Consider the following 12,856-nt stretch of genomic DNA (forward strand, 5'->3'; position numbering starts at 1 on the left):
AGCAACAAACAGCACCAACAACCATTTAGGGGGAAAGAGAGAGAGAAAGAGAGAGAGGGGGAGAGAGAGGGAAGGGGAAGAGGGAGAGAGGGGGAGAGAGAGAGAGCCGCGCCGCGACCCGCGCCAGCGCTCGCTCGAGCCGCCCACTCGCGCTGCCGCTCGCCCGCGACCCGCACCCAGCACGCGTGCACCGTCGTGCCCGCACACGCCCAGCGCGCGTGTACCATCGTAAGCGTCCGTGCCGCACCCGCGCGCCGCGCCCGACCGCCGAGCTCGCCCGCGTCCGCGTTGAGAGAGAGAGAGAGGGGGAGAGAGGGAGAGGGAGAGGGGGGGTGCCTGTTCGCGTCGCACTCACCCGCCGAGCTCGCTCGCGACCGCGCCCAGCGCCGCGCCGAGAGAGAGAGAGGGGGAGAGAGGGAGAGGGAGAGGGGGGGTGCCTGTTCGCGTCGCANACGTGCGCACGACCCACGCCCAGCGCCCGCTCGCGCCTCTGTCACGCCCCGGGACTCGGCATAGGCCCGCCCGGTGCGTGCCCAGACCCGCCATATGCCTGCACATATAAGACGTCTACAAAAAAAGAGATATGGAAGTAAGAAGAAATAAAATCACTAGACAGAGCTACTAACAACAAGTAGAGAAAGGGGGAAAGTAAACTACTAAACATAAAGATAAAGTTAGTACAAAAGTCATCACAAAAGTACTACAAAAAGGGTGGTCTCTATACAAGGTACAACTCTCATCCTCTCCCAAAAGAAAACAAAGAAGTGGTGGGCCACCTATCGAACGTCCCTCGCTCACAAGCTAGTTCGTGGCGATTCCCTGTAACATACCGAACTTCGAAAATCATGAAGTCACGGTGTACATTTAAATATTTCCGGTGAGGTTGCGGTGGAATGTAACATACCGGATTTTAAATATAAAAGTGAAAATAAATAAAAATAGTATGAGATACTATTTTATCTGATTTAGAGAAGCGAAATATAGGTTGGGAGTGACCTGTGCTGAAATCGGAGCGAAAACAGAAGATTTAAAATTTTCTGGAAGAAACGGGGCAGATAAATTAGCAGAAAATGTACAATTTCAGAAAATTATGAAAATTGAAGAATATGTCAACATACCGAACTTCGAAAATCATGAAGTCACGGTGTACATTTAAATGTTTCCGGTGAGATTGCGGTGGAATGTAACATACCGGATTTTAAATATAAAAGTGAAAATAAATAAAAATAGTATGAGATACTATTTTATCTGATTTAGAGAAGCGAAATATAGGTTGGGAGTGACCTGTGCTGAAATCGGAGCGAAAACAGAAGATTTAAAATTTTCTGGAAGAAACGGGGCAGATAAATTAGCAGAAAATGTACAATTTCAGAAAATTATGAAAATTGAAGAATATGTCAACATACCGAACTTCGAAAATCATGAAGTCACGGTGTACATTTAAATGTTTCCGGTGAGATTGCGGTGGAATGTAACATACCGGATTTTAAATATAAAAGTGAAAATAAATAAAAATAGTATGAGATACTATTTTATCTGATTTAGAGAAGCGAAATATAGGTTGGGAGTGACCTGTGCTGAAATCGAAGCGAAAACAGAAGATTTAAAATTTTCTGGAAGAAACGGGGCAGATAAATTAGCAGAAAATGTACAGTTTCAGAAAATTATGAAAATTGAAGAATATGTCAGAAATATTTTTATGAGGCTAGATTTAAAGTTTCATATTTTTCTGACACCCGAAAGGTGAAAAATAAAATCCGGCAAGTTATCTGCTAAAGATTACAGTTCGGCACAGTTTTCGGTGACCAAATGGGGTCGAAACTGAAAACTTAAAATATATTCTTGCTCAGTACGTTAAACCGAGCCTGCCTGTCAAATTTGAGCTCAATCGGACATTCAGAAGGGCTCCAACGAAACTTATCAGATTTAGGGACTAAATTGAAAGATTGAATAGTTGAGGGGCTAACTCGTAAAAAGGGATTAAATCCCTTTCTTCCTCAGCCGTAGCAGCCCCAAACCGACACACACACACATCCACACACGCATGGATAGGAGAAGAGAACCCTCTCTTTCTCTCTCTAGATTTCTCCCAAAAAAAGAGAGAAATTGGTGGAGAAGTAAGCTTAAAGATGGATTTTCATCTTCATCATCAACTTCCTCTCCATTGGAGCTATTTTGAGAGGTGAGCTTCAAACCCTTTAATGGTAGAACTCTAAGGATTGATCCTTATGCTCTAAAAATGGTTTTAATGGAATCCTAGCATGCTAAATAGAAGATAAATGCTAGAATTTAGGATCAATTTAGTGAATTCGTGTAATACTTGAAACCTAGGGTTCAAAATGCAATTTTTAAAAATATGAGGGTTTGATCTAATTTGACCCTATGTAAACCTAATTGCTAGGTAAACGAATGCGCTGGCGAAGTCGGTTCGGCGATTCGTCGAGCCGTTGCGAAGTTATTAAAGAAACGGACGTTAGGCTTCGTTTCCGCCTGGAGGGCCGAGGCGACGTCGTAAAATCCTGGAAACGGATTTGAAGCACCGTAACAGCAAAACGAAGACCCTTTTTGCCCGAGGTTGCAAAGCGATGCGCGGTTGGTGCGCAACTACAAGTTCGGACGGAACCTGGCACCGGGTGCCGCGGGAGGCCGATTGCAAGTGTCGACAAGCAATCGGAACGCGAATCGAGGTGGGTTGTGCTTACCGAAGCGACTAGGTCGCCTTTATGTCTAAGAAAATATGATTTCTTATGATGCATATAGAAAGCATGTTATGGTAATGCTAGTAATTGCATGATTACATGATGAGCATTATGGCATAATGGATATATGCATATTAGCATGTGAGGAAAGTGTGAGATGAATACATGATGAGCATAATGTAGAAATGCATGTTAACATTATGAAATGCTGGATGAGAGATTCATATAGAAATGAATGATAATGAATGCAAGCTGATAAATGCATGTTGGTAAATGCTAAGTAAGTGCATATAAGCATGTCATGATGAAATGCTAGATGAATAGATGCATGTAACTAACGCTAAGAGAATGCATTTGGGCATAATGGATAGAGGCATGTCGATGAATGCAAGTAGATAATGCATGTTATAGAAATGCTAGCTAAGCTGCATGATTACATGACGAGCATAATGTAGATAATGCATGTTATAGAAATGCTAACTAAGTGCATGATTACATGATGAGCATTGTGAGGATATGCTTGATTCAGATGAGTCAAACATAGGTTGAACAGAAATGACATGAACCTAGTGTTAGAGAACATAGGTCGGGTCTGAACGACAGTGAACCTAAAGTCATGAACATAGGTTGAACGTGAATGACAGGGAACCTAGTGTCGTGAACCTAGGAAAGATCGAGTAGCATCTAACCTAGTGTCAAAGAACATAGGTTGGACATCAAGTGGCATTAAACCTAGTGTCTTGAACATAGGTTGAATAAGTATAGTGTGAACCTAGTGTCATGTATGTTAGGACACTTATGGTATTTGAGCATATTTATATTTGTAGTCATGCATTATAGGGTGTTTGGCATTGTGCGAGTGAAAATGTGAATTACTATCAACAGTAAGAACTTGTGAACCTTAGAATGTGGACATAGAACCCTATGAATGCATGGACTATAACAATAGTGAACTTGGTGACATTCTAACTAGAGATTTGGTTAGCATCGAGCAATAAAATTGTGAAACTAGCATAAAGAGCTAGTTAGAGTTCAATTGTGGCATGGCCAGTTATTGAATCCTCTAAAGGAGGATTGGATCTTACTCACATAGTCTGTTTTTAGCTTGGTGGAGGTCGCTCCCCCCAGGCAGTGAGCTCCGGAGTTGTCACACGATGGGCTAACGTACTTGCCCTTGGACTAACGTACTTGTCCAGCAGACGGTCCCTAGGGTGGTTCGAGTCCCCCGTTATTAAGGGATTTTGGGTTGTGAGTTATTGGGGTTAACAAGTGTTAACCGGTAAGATTGGGTAAAAGCCAAAGTGATTGGGAAAAAGCATGCATTATGAGCTATAGATTGGGTATCCTTGTCGAGTGGATTTTGGGGCTGAGGTGTATGTGAGACGTCCATTACCTCGAGTCTGGATGTATGCGGTATTCCGCAGATGATTGACTCAAGACCGAGTCGGATGGATAGCTTTGTTAAGGTAATAGAAACCTTAAAGCTAGTGGCAAAGGCAAGAACTAAGGTAGTAGAGACCTTAGAAACAAGTTGAGCTTGGTAATGGAACTAAGGTAAGTAGAAACCTTAGGGGTAAAGGACTTGAGCTGAGATTAGCCAGTGGAATGTAGAGTCAATGGACCTACTAGTGAATAGTGGATTATATAGATGCATAGTGGCATAGAAATGCATGATATCCATATTGCATATCGTGAGGCAATGCAAGGTTTCATTAGTTGCATAATTTAGATATATATATATCTATCTGTTTATTGAACTAACCTGCAGGTTGCCTCTCTTTGACCTATTGGTCGAGCTTTTCCCTTGGGTGGCCGTACCCACTGGGAACCATGGAGTTGGTTCTCACCCCACGTTGTTTTGGGGTGTTACAGGTTCGCACGTGAGCGGCGCGGCGGCGCGAGGCAAGGGCGTAGCTTCGTAGATAGCGCCCTACCCAGAGACCAGAGTTAGCAGTACCCCGTCGACATAGCTTAGGGGTATGGGGTGTTATTAATGAAAAGAACACAATGTATCAACGTGTAAATAAATTTGTAAGAACTTAGATTGCATTTGGATGAAAAAGAATGTAAAAAGAACTGTGATGTAAAAAGTATGAATGTAAATGTTTGTAATAATATAGGATGTGTTTATGTTGTTTGATACCTTCCATTATGCAATCTTGATTGATATCAGTTCCTGATTGGAACCTTCGTATTGTATGGATTGCGTTGCCTTGAATGTACAGGGGAGACTCTGTCCGCAGTACAGGGGAAACCCTGTCCATTTGGCACTGTTGGCGGCGCCGCGAACCCGACCAAATAGGCGGCGGTCGCGGGTCGTGACAGAAGATGGTATCAGAGCATAAAGTAGAAAATGGGGAAATGGTTTAGGGAGACCTAGGAGACCCTAGGATAGTAAACCATAGGAGAATAAGGCTCGTGAGAGACGAGAACTTGTTACTTGTGGCGAAAGGTTTATGGATTTGGTCGTGTCGTAAGCCTCTAAAACGGATGTTAGAGGTAGACTCGAGGTTTAGTTTATTCTCAACCGAGAGTGTTCATGTTGGGTATACACAACATGAAACCTGGTGATGAGAATAAGCTCCCTTGTATGACTTTCGCCCGATTTGAATCAGTGTCAATTGTTTCACGCTCGACCTTGAGGGTCGAGAATCGACCGAGTTGTCGTGTCTTAGGAAGCGAGGGCACCGCGTAGGCGATCTTCAGGTAGATCGGCGCGGGTTGGGACGAGTGTCGTTCCTCAGCAATCCGAGGCGAGCGGAGATTTGGGACTTCGTGGGAAATTGGCCACTACTGTGTGAGTGGCGGGGTGACGAGCCGAATTAGTGCGGCGTCAGCAGGAAGCTGCCGTATGCCAGGAGGAGCGAATGAGAAGACTCCAGGAAACGATAGATCAGCTGGGGGCCGTACCAGCTGCCGTTCGTCGAGTACGACCGGGAGTTGCGACGGAAGTATTTCCGTCGGGGTTGAACAATCTGGCTTTTAGCATCTCGGAAGCAAAGACGTTGAGGGTGCCAGCTTTGGCGGCCCTCGTGACCTTTAAGCGATTTGATCCGTCTGCCTTTGATAGAGAGAATACGGATCCGTTGATCGTGGAGTTGTGGGTCGACTCCATGGAAACTCCCTTTGGGGACTTGTGTACTGTAGAGTGGGATAAGGTACACCTAGCCGTGCGTTACTTGCAAACAATCGGCGGAGGTGTGGTGGAAAGGCATTCGACGGAATCGATTGCCTAGTTTTCCTCCTATGATTCGGAATGAGTTTCGAGGATCAATATTCCCTGTTTACTTTCCCGATGCTGAGAAAGAAAAGCTTCAGGAAAGGTTCCCGAAGCTACGGAGGTAGACCGTGCCGTGAGGGAATATGAGCGGAAATTCTCTCGTATCGTGAGTTGTGTCCCGAACGTAGTGCGGGATGACAAGGAATTGGCCGATGTGCCTCTGCGGAGACCTTGGCCGGACGTGGTCGAGGTGGTGCATGTAAGGAAGTTACTTCTCGGAATACGAGAGTTAGACTTCGCTTAGAATCGACCAAGGGTCGTGTTGGTGTGCTTCGGAAAAGCCGAAGATGTTTAAGTCACCAAAAGTGCGTTGGAGTTGGAGTCCACGAGAGCAAATAGTGCAAAGTCTGCACTTGGCGGAGATTGCTCTCGGGGACCGGTCCTTGGCAGGGAGAGACCGCTCCCCGTAGCTGTTGGTCGCGGGGTTGCTTGATGCAACTGGTCCTTGGGCCAGAGGAACCGGTCCCCGTAGCTTGAAATTGCCCAGTTTTGGGCAGTGCACATTCTTGAGTTGTGGTTGCAATCCCAACCGAGGAAGTGTCATCTACTTAACGTTTCGGGATGTGGGATTGTAGAAGTTCTCACCAGGCACAGCGGTGTGCGCTGCGTGATGAAAAGTGATTTGTTGGGGATAGCCAGACCTTAGGATTGGCGATGGCTTTCTCCTCTCCGAGACAACCTGCAGGTGTGTCACCTACAGCCTGGTCTGGAGAGTGAGTGGCGAGGAGGTGACAACCGAAGGGTTCGCAGCTGGTGCCAAGAGGTCGTGGATATGCAAACCGGGTTGTGAAACCTGCTGCTATCGACGATATCGTGGCAGTTATGAGTTAATTGAAGCAAGCATAGGCTTCTGTAGGATGTGAAGTTGGTGCATGCATGCATATACCATGTGGTCAGTTACTACAATCGATATGGCATCGTAGTAGGGACCGGAGGGACGGGTAAGCGTAGGTACCCGGGCATGCTTGCATTGTGAGAGCGTATCACCTGTTTGAGCAGGTAGAGAGCTAGATAGCACTAGCAGATGCTGGTGATGATTGTGGGACGAGAAATGAGACTCGTGGTAAAGACGAAACGGTGAAGTGACTCTCAAGACAACGGGTAGTTGAATGTGAGAGTTGCGCCGTGACCTTGAGGATACCCGAGTAGTCCGAGTATTCGGATATAGATCCGGTAGGTTGAACAGTGGAAAGTAGACTCACTGTCGAGAGAATAGCCGGTTACATGCTGAGTACAGGCACGTAGGCCTAGTAGTACCTCAGTTTGAGGTTGGAAGTTGCGCTTGTTTGGTCGGCGTGCATAGGCAGCGTTGCCTATTGCTGGATGTAGTGTGGAACGCTATAGAGACGTACGACGTAAAGAGCGCTCGAGTATAGATACTCGTAGAGTGCGGATTTGACTCAGCCGGAAGAGTGTGTTGGCAGTAGCACTTCAGCATTGCTAGTGTGAAGCGGGCCATGGAACACTCGTAGGGCTGGTGGCTCGCACTAGGTGCTTAGGAGCCGATAGTGGTATATGTGACTCGATAGAGTGTGTCGTGTAGGACGACGACGGCGGGTAGTGCTTGGGGACGACCCGTGCCTGGACTATTTGTGGACTGTGGAGCCTGGACCCATTGGGCAGGCGCAGTCAGCTGTGAGAGACAGCGGCCCGATACCTACGGGTGGGGCAGAGTTTTGGTCAGGGCGGTAGTCCGAGCTTGGACCCGAGTGCGTGGAATGCCACGTGTGGATCATGAGATCGAGGATACACCGAGTGTGTAGTGACCCAACCCAAGGATTTGACGTGGTTTGGGGTCCTAGTTGCTCCTGGTTGGAGTGTGTGCGAATTCTCCAATGAGAATTTCGCCGAATAATAATGATTGGGTCTACGCTAGTGAGCGAGAGATGCTACGCGTAGTTGAGACCGGTTTAGGCGATAGGCCTACGTAGGGTTGGTGACCCGTGGTTCACCTGTGGATTTAAGGAAAGGGATTGAGCGAGTAGCCTTATCGACGAGTTTAGGCTTGAATTTACGAACGGGAGTTCATGTGAGTTCGTTGCAAGAACGAGTTGATGATGATCGTGGCATATGGTATTCAAGGATATACTGCTCGTGCGAGACATTGAGCTATTGGAAGCCACGAGAGATAGAGGATCGAAGTTGATGCTCCTAAGTGAATTGGGGCTTGAGGATAATGCTCTTTGATGGATTGAGATTGGAGATGTGCCGAAATGTGCCATCTCATAATAGAGCAAAGATCCATATGTAGTTGGAGCACTCGCGATTGGTCGATGCACCCATGATATTGCTTCTAAGCAATGTCGGTGATCGAATCGGAGTGTGTTCCCTGACAGGAAGGTAAATGCAAAGAAGAGTTCTTGCATACCAAGTGGTGAATGATGTTGTAGCGCGTAGAGTCGTTGAGTTCCGACTTGCGCTACCACAAAGAATGGCGGAGACCCGTAATGCACTTTCGGGGTTATGCTTAACAAATGTGAGTGAATCTGGTCTCACATTCCCCGTAGTGGGCCTTTGGACAGTTCCAATGAGCATAAGGCCACTCTGAGGTGGAAAAGTGCATTGTACACCTTGATACTCGATAAGTTAAGTTGGGGTGCAAATTGGAGTTGGATTTATTTGAGTTTCGAGGACGAAACTCCTTTTAAGGAGGGGAGAATGTAACATACCGAACTTCTAAAATCATGAAGTTACGGTGTACATTTAAATGTTTCCGGTGAGGTTGCGGTGGAATGTAACATACCGGATTTTAAATATAAAAATAAAAATAAATAAAAATAGTATGAGATACTATTTTTATTGGGTTTAGAGAAGTGAAATATAGATTGGAAATGACCTGTGCTGAAATCGGAGTGAAAACAGAAAACTTAGAATTTTCTGTTGGAATCGGGGCAGATAAATTAGCAGAAAATGCACAGTGTCAGAAAATATTAAAAATTGGAGGATATGTCAGAAATATTTTTATGAGGTTAGATTTAAAGTTTCATATTTTTCTGACACCTGGAAGGTGAAAAATAAAATCCAACAAGTTATCTACTAAGGATTACAGTTCGGTAAAGTTTTCAGTGTCCAAACGGGGTCGAAACTGAAATATTAAAATTTCTTTGGACTTATTAAGTAAAACCGAGCATGCCTGTCAAATTTGAGCGAAAACGGACATCCAGAAGGGCTCCGGCGAAAAATAAACTGCCCGAAGTGAATAGTGCATAGTTGAGGGGCAAAATGGTAAAAAGGGACTTAAACCCTTTTATCCTCCTTCCTCCCCAACCGTGGCTGCCCCAAACCGAACCACACACACATACAAGCACACACGCATGGAAAGGAAAGGAGAGAAATCTCTTTCTCTCTCTAGATCTCTCCTGAAACGGATGGATTTGGTGGAGATTGAAGCTTGGAGGTGGATCGCCTTCGTCTTCTTCATCTTCTCCATAGTTTGGAGCTTATTTTGAGGTGAGCTTTTCGATCCCTTTCATGGTAGATCTCCAAAGCTTTATTTATAATTCATAGAAATGGATTTGTTGGAATCCTATGATGCTAAATAGGTGATTGTTGCTTAAGTTATGGATCAATTTAGTGAATTTTGCCATACTTGAAACCTAGGGCTCCAAAATGCAAATTTTGCTAGGAGATGGGTTTGATCTAAATTAACCCTCCGTTAACCTAATTGTTAGGTAAACAAACGCATTGGCGAAGACGGTTCGGCAATCCGACGAGCCGTTGCGAAGTTATTAAAGAAACGGATGTTTAGGCTTCGGGTCCGCCGGGAGGGCCGAGGCGACGTCGTAAAATCCTGGAAACGGATTTGAAGCACCGTAACAGCAAATCGAAGACCCTTTTTACCCGGGGCTGCGAAGCGATGCGCGATTGGTGAGTAATTTCGAGTTCGGGCCGAACCGGGCACCGGGTGCCGCGGGAGGCCGATTGCAAGTGTCGACAAGCAATCGGAACGCGAATCGAGGTGGGTTGTGCTTACCGAAGCGACTAGATCGCCTTTATGTCTAAGAAAATATGATTTCTTATGATGCATATAGAAAGCATGTTATGGTAATGCTAGTAATTGCATAATTACATGATGAGCATTATGGCATAATGGATATATGCATATTAGCATGTGAGGAAAGTGTGAGATGAATACATGATGAGCATAATGTAGAAATGCATGTTAACATTATGAAATGCTGGATGAGAGATTCATATAGAAATGAATGATAATGAATGCAAGCTGATAAATGCATGTTGGTAAATGCTAAGTAAGTGCATATAAGCATGTCATGATGAAATGCTAGATGAATAGATGCATGTAACTAACGCTAAGAGAATGCATTTGGGCATAATGGATAGAGGCATGTCGATGAATGCAAGTAGATAATGCATGTTATAGAAATGTTAGCTAAGCTGCATGATTACATGACGAGCATAATGTAGATAATGCATGTTATAGAAATGCTAACTAAGTGCATGATTACATGATGAGCATTGTGAGGATATGCTTGATTCAGATGAGTCAAACATAGGTTGAACAGAAATGACATGAACCTAGTGTTAGAGAACATAGGTCGGGTCTGAACGACAGTGAACCTAAAGTCATGAACATAGGTTGAACGTGAATGACAGGGAACCTAGTGTCGTGAACCTAGGAAAGATCGAGTAGCATCTAACCTAGTGTCAAAGAACATAGGTTAGACATCAAGTGGCATTAAACCTAGTGTCTTGAACATAGGTTGAATAAGTATAGTGTGAACCTAGTGTCATGTATGTTAGGACACTTATGGTATTTGAGCATATTTATATTTGTAGTCATGCATTATAGGGTGTTTGGCATTGTGCGAGTGAAAATGTGAATTACTATCAACAGTAAGAACTTGTGAACCTTAGAATGTGGACATAGAACCCTATGAATGCATGGACTATAACAATAGTGAACTTGGTGACATTCTAACTAGAGATTTGGTTAGCATCGAGCATAAAGAGCTAGTTAGAGTTCAATTGTGGCATGGCCAGTTATTGAATCCTCTAAAGGAGGATTGGATCTTACTCACATAGTCTGTTTTTAGCTTGGTGGAGGTCGCTCCCCCCAGGCAGTGAGCTCCGGAGTTGTCACACGATGGGCTAACGTACTTGCCCTTGGACTAACGTACTTGTCCAGCAGACGGTCCCTAGGGTGGTTCGAGTCCCCCGTTATTAAGGGATTTTGGGTTGTGAGTTATTGGGGTTAACAAGTGTTAACCGGTAAGATTGGGTAAAAGCCAAAGTGATTGGGAAAAAGCATGCATTATGAGCTATAGATTGGGTATCCTTGTCGAGTGGATTTTGGGGCTGAGGTGTATGTGAGACGTCCATTACCTCGAGTCTGGATGTATGCGGTATTCCGCAGATGATTGACTCAAGACCGAGTCGGATGGATAGCTTTGTTAAGGTAATAGAAACCTTAAAGCTAGTGGCAAAGGCAAGAACTAAGGTAGTAGAGACCTTAGAAACAAGTTGAGCTTGGTAATGGAACTAAGGTAAGTAGAAACCTTAGGGGTAAAGGACTTGAGCTGAGATTAGCCAGTGGAATGTAGAGTCAATGGACCTACTAGTGAATAGTGGATTATATAGATGCATAGTGGCATAGAAATGCATGATATCCATATTGCATATCGTGAGGCAATGCAAGGTTTCATTAGTTGCATAATTTAGATATATATATATCTATCTGTTTATTGAACTAACCTGCAGGTTGCCTCTCTTTGACCTATTGGTCGAGCTTTTCCCTTGGGTGGCCGTACCCACTGGGAACCATGGAGTTGGTTCTCACCCCACGTTGTTTTGGGGTGTTACAGGTTCGCACGTGAGCGGCGCGGCGGCGCGAGGCAAGGGCGTAGCTTCGTAGATAGCGCCCTACCCAGAGACCAGAGTTAGCAGTACCCCGTCGACACAGCTTAGGGGTATGGGGTGTTATTAATGAAAAGAACACAATGTATCAACGTGTAAATAAATTTGTAATAACTTAGATTGCATTTGGATGAAAAAGAATGTAAAAAAAATTGTGATGTAAAAAGTATGAATGTGAATGTTTGTAATAATATAGGATGTGTTTATGTTGTTTGATACCTTCCATTATGCAATCTTGATTGATATCAGCTCCTGGTTGGAACCTTCGTATTGTATGGATTGCGTTGCCTTGAATGTACAAGGGAGACTCTGTCCGCAGTACAGGGGAAACCCTATCCATTCGGCGATGTCGGCGGCGCCGCGACCTCGGCCAAATAGTCAGGTGGTCGCGGGTCGTGACAGTTGTGGTATCAGAGCATAAAGTAGAGAATGGGACAATGGTTTAGACAAACCTAGGAGACCCTAGGATAGTAAACCGTAAGGACTTATGTTCGTGAGAGACGAGGACTTGTGACGTGTGGCGAAAGGTAAATCGATTGGGTCAAGTTTAGTAAACCTCTAAGACAGATTTTAGAGGTAGACTCAAGGTATTGTTTATTCTCGACCGAGTGTGTTCATGTTGGGCGCGCACAACATGAAGCCGAGTGACGAGAATAGACGTACTTGTTTGACTTTCGCCTGATTGGCTTTTGAGCCGGTGTTAGTGGTCTCGTGTTCGACCGAGAGGGTCGAGAACTAATCGAGTTGTCGTGTTTCAGGAAACGATGGCACCGCGTAGGCGATCTTCGTCCAGATCGGCGCGGACGGGGACAAGTGGTGTCCCTGAGCAAACCGACGCGAGCGGAGACTCAGAGCTTCGTGATCAATTGGCCACACTCGTAGGAGTGATGAGGCAACAGGCTGATGTGGTGCAGCGTCAGCAGGATGATATGGATCGAGCTGAATGTTTTGTACGCGGACTTCGGCCTGATATTTTCGAAGCGGTGCCTGCCGTTGCCGACGA

The 12,856-nt window shown here is 45.1% G+C and overlaps 2 long non-coding RNA genes across 2 annotated transcripts; both read left to right on the forward strand.

Annotated features, from left to right (window-relative positions):
- On the forward strand, window positions 1,987-2,959 carry LOC109714321. Its single transcript, XR_002217307.1, has 2 exons — window positions 1,987-2,182; window positions 2,402-2,959. It is a non-coding gene; the product is annotated as an uncharacterized LOC109714321 (long non-coding RNA).
- Window positions 8,996-11,929, forward strand: LOC109714320. The gene is made up of 3 exons (XR_002217306.1): window positions 8,996-9,429; window positions 9,651-9,937; window positions 11,802-11,929. It is a non-coding gene; the product is annotated as an uncharacterized LOC109714320 (long non-coding RNA).

This window comes from Ananas comosus, linkage group 8 (assembly GCF_001540865.1).
Source record: "Ananas comosus cultivar F153 linkage group 8, ASM154086v1, whole genome shotgun sequence".
Lineage (NCBI taxonomy): Eukaryota > Viridiplantae > Streptophyta > Magnoliopsida > Poales > Bromeliaceae > Ananas > Ananas comosus.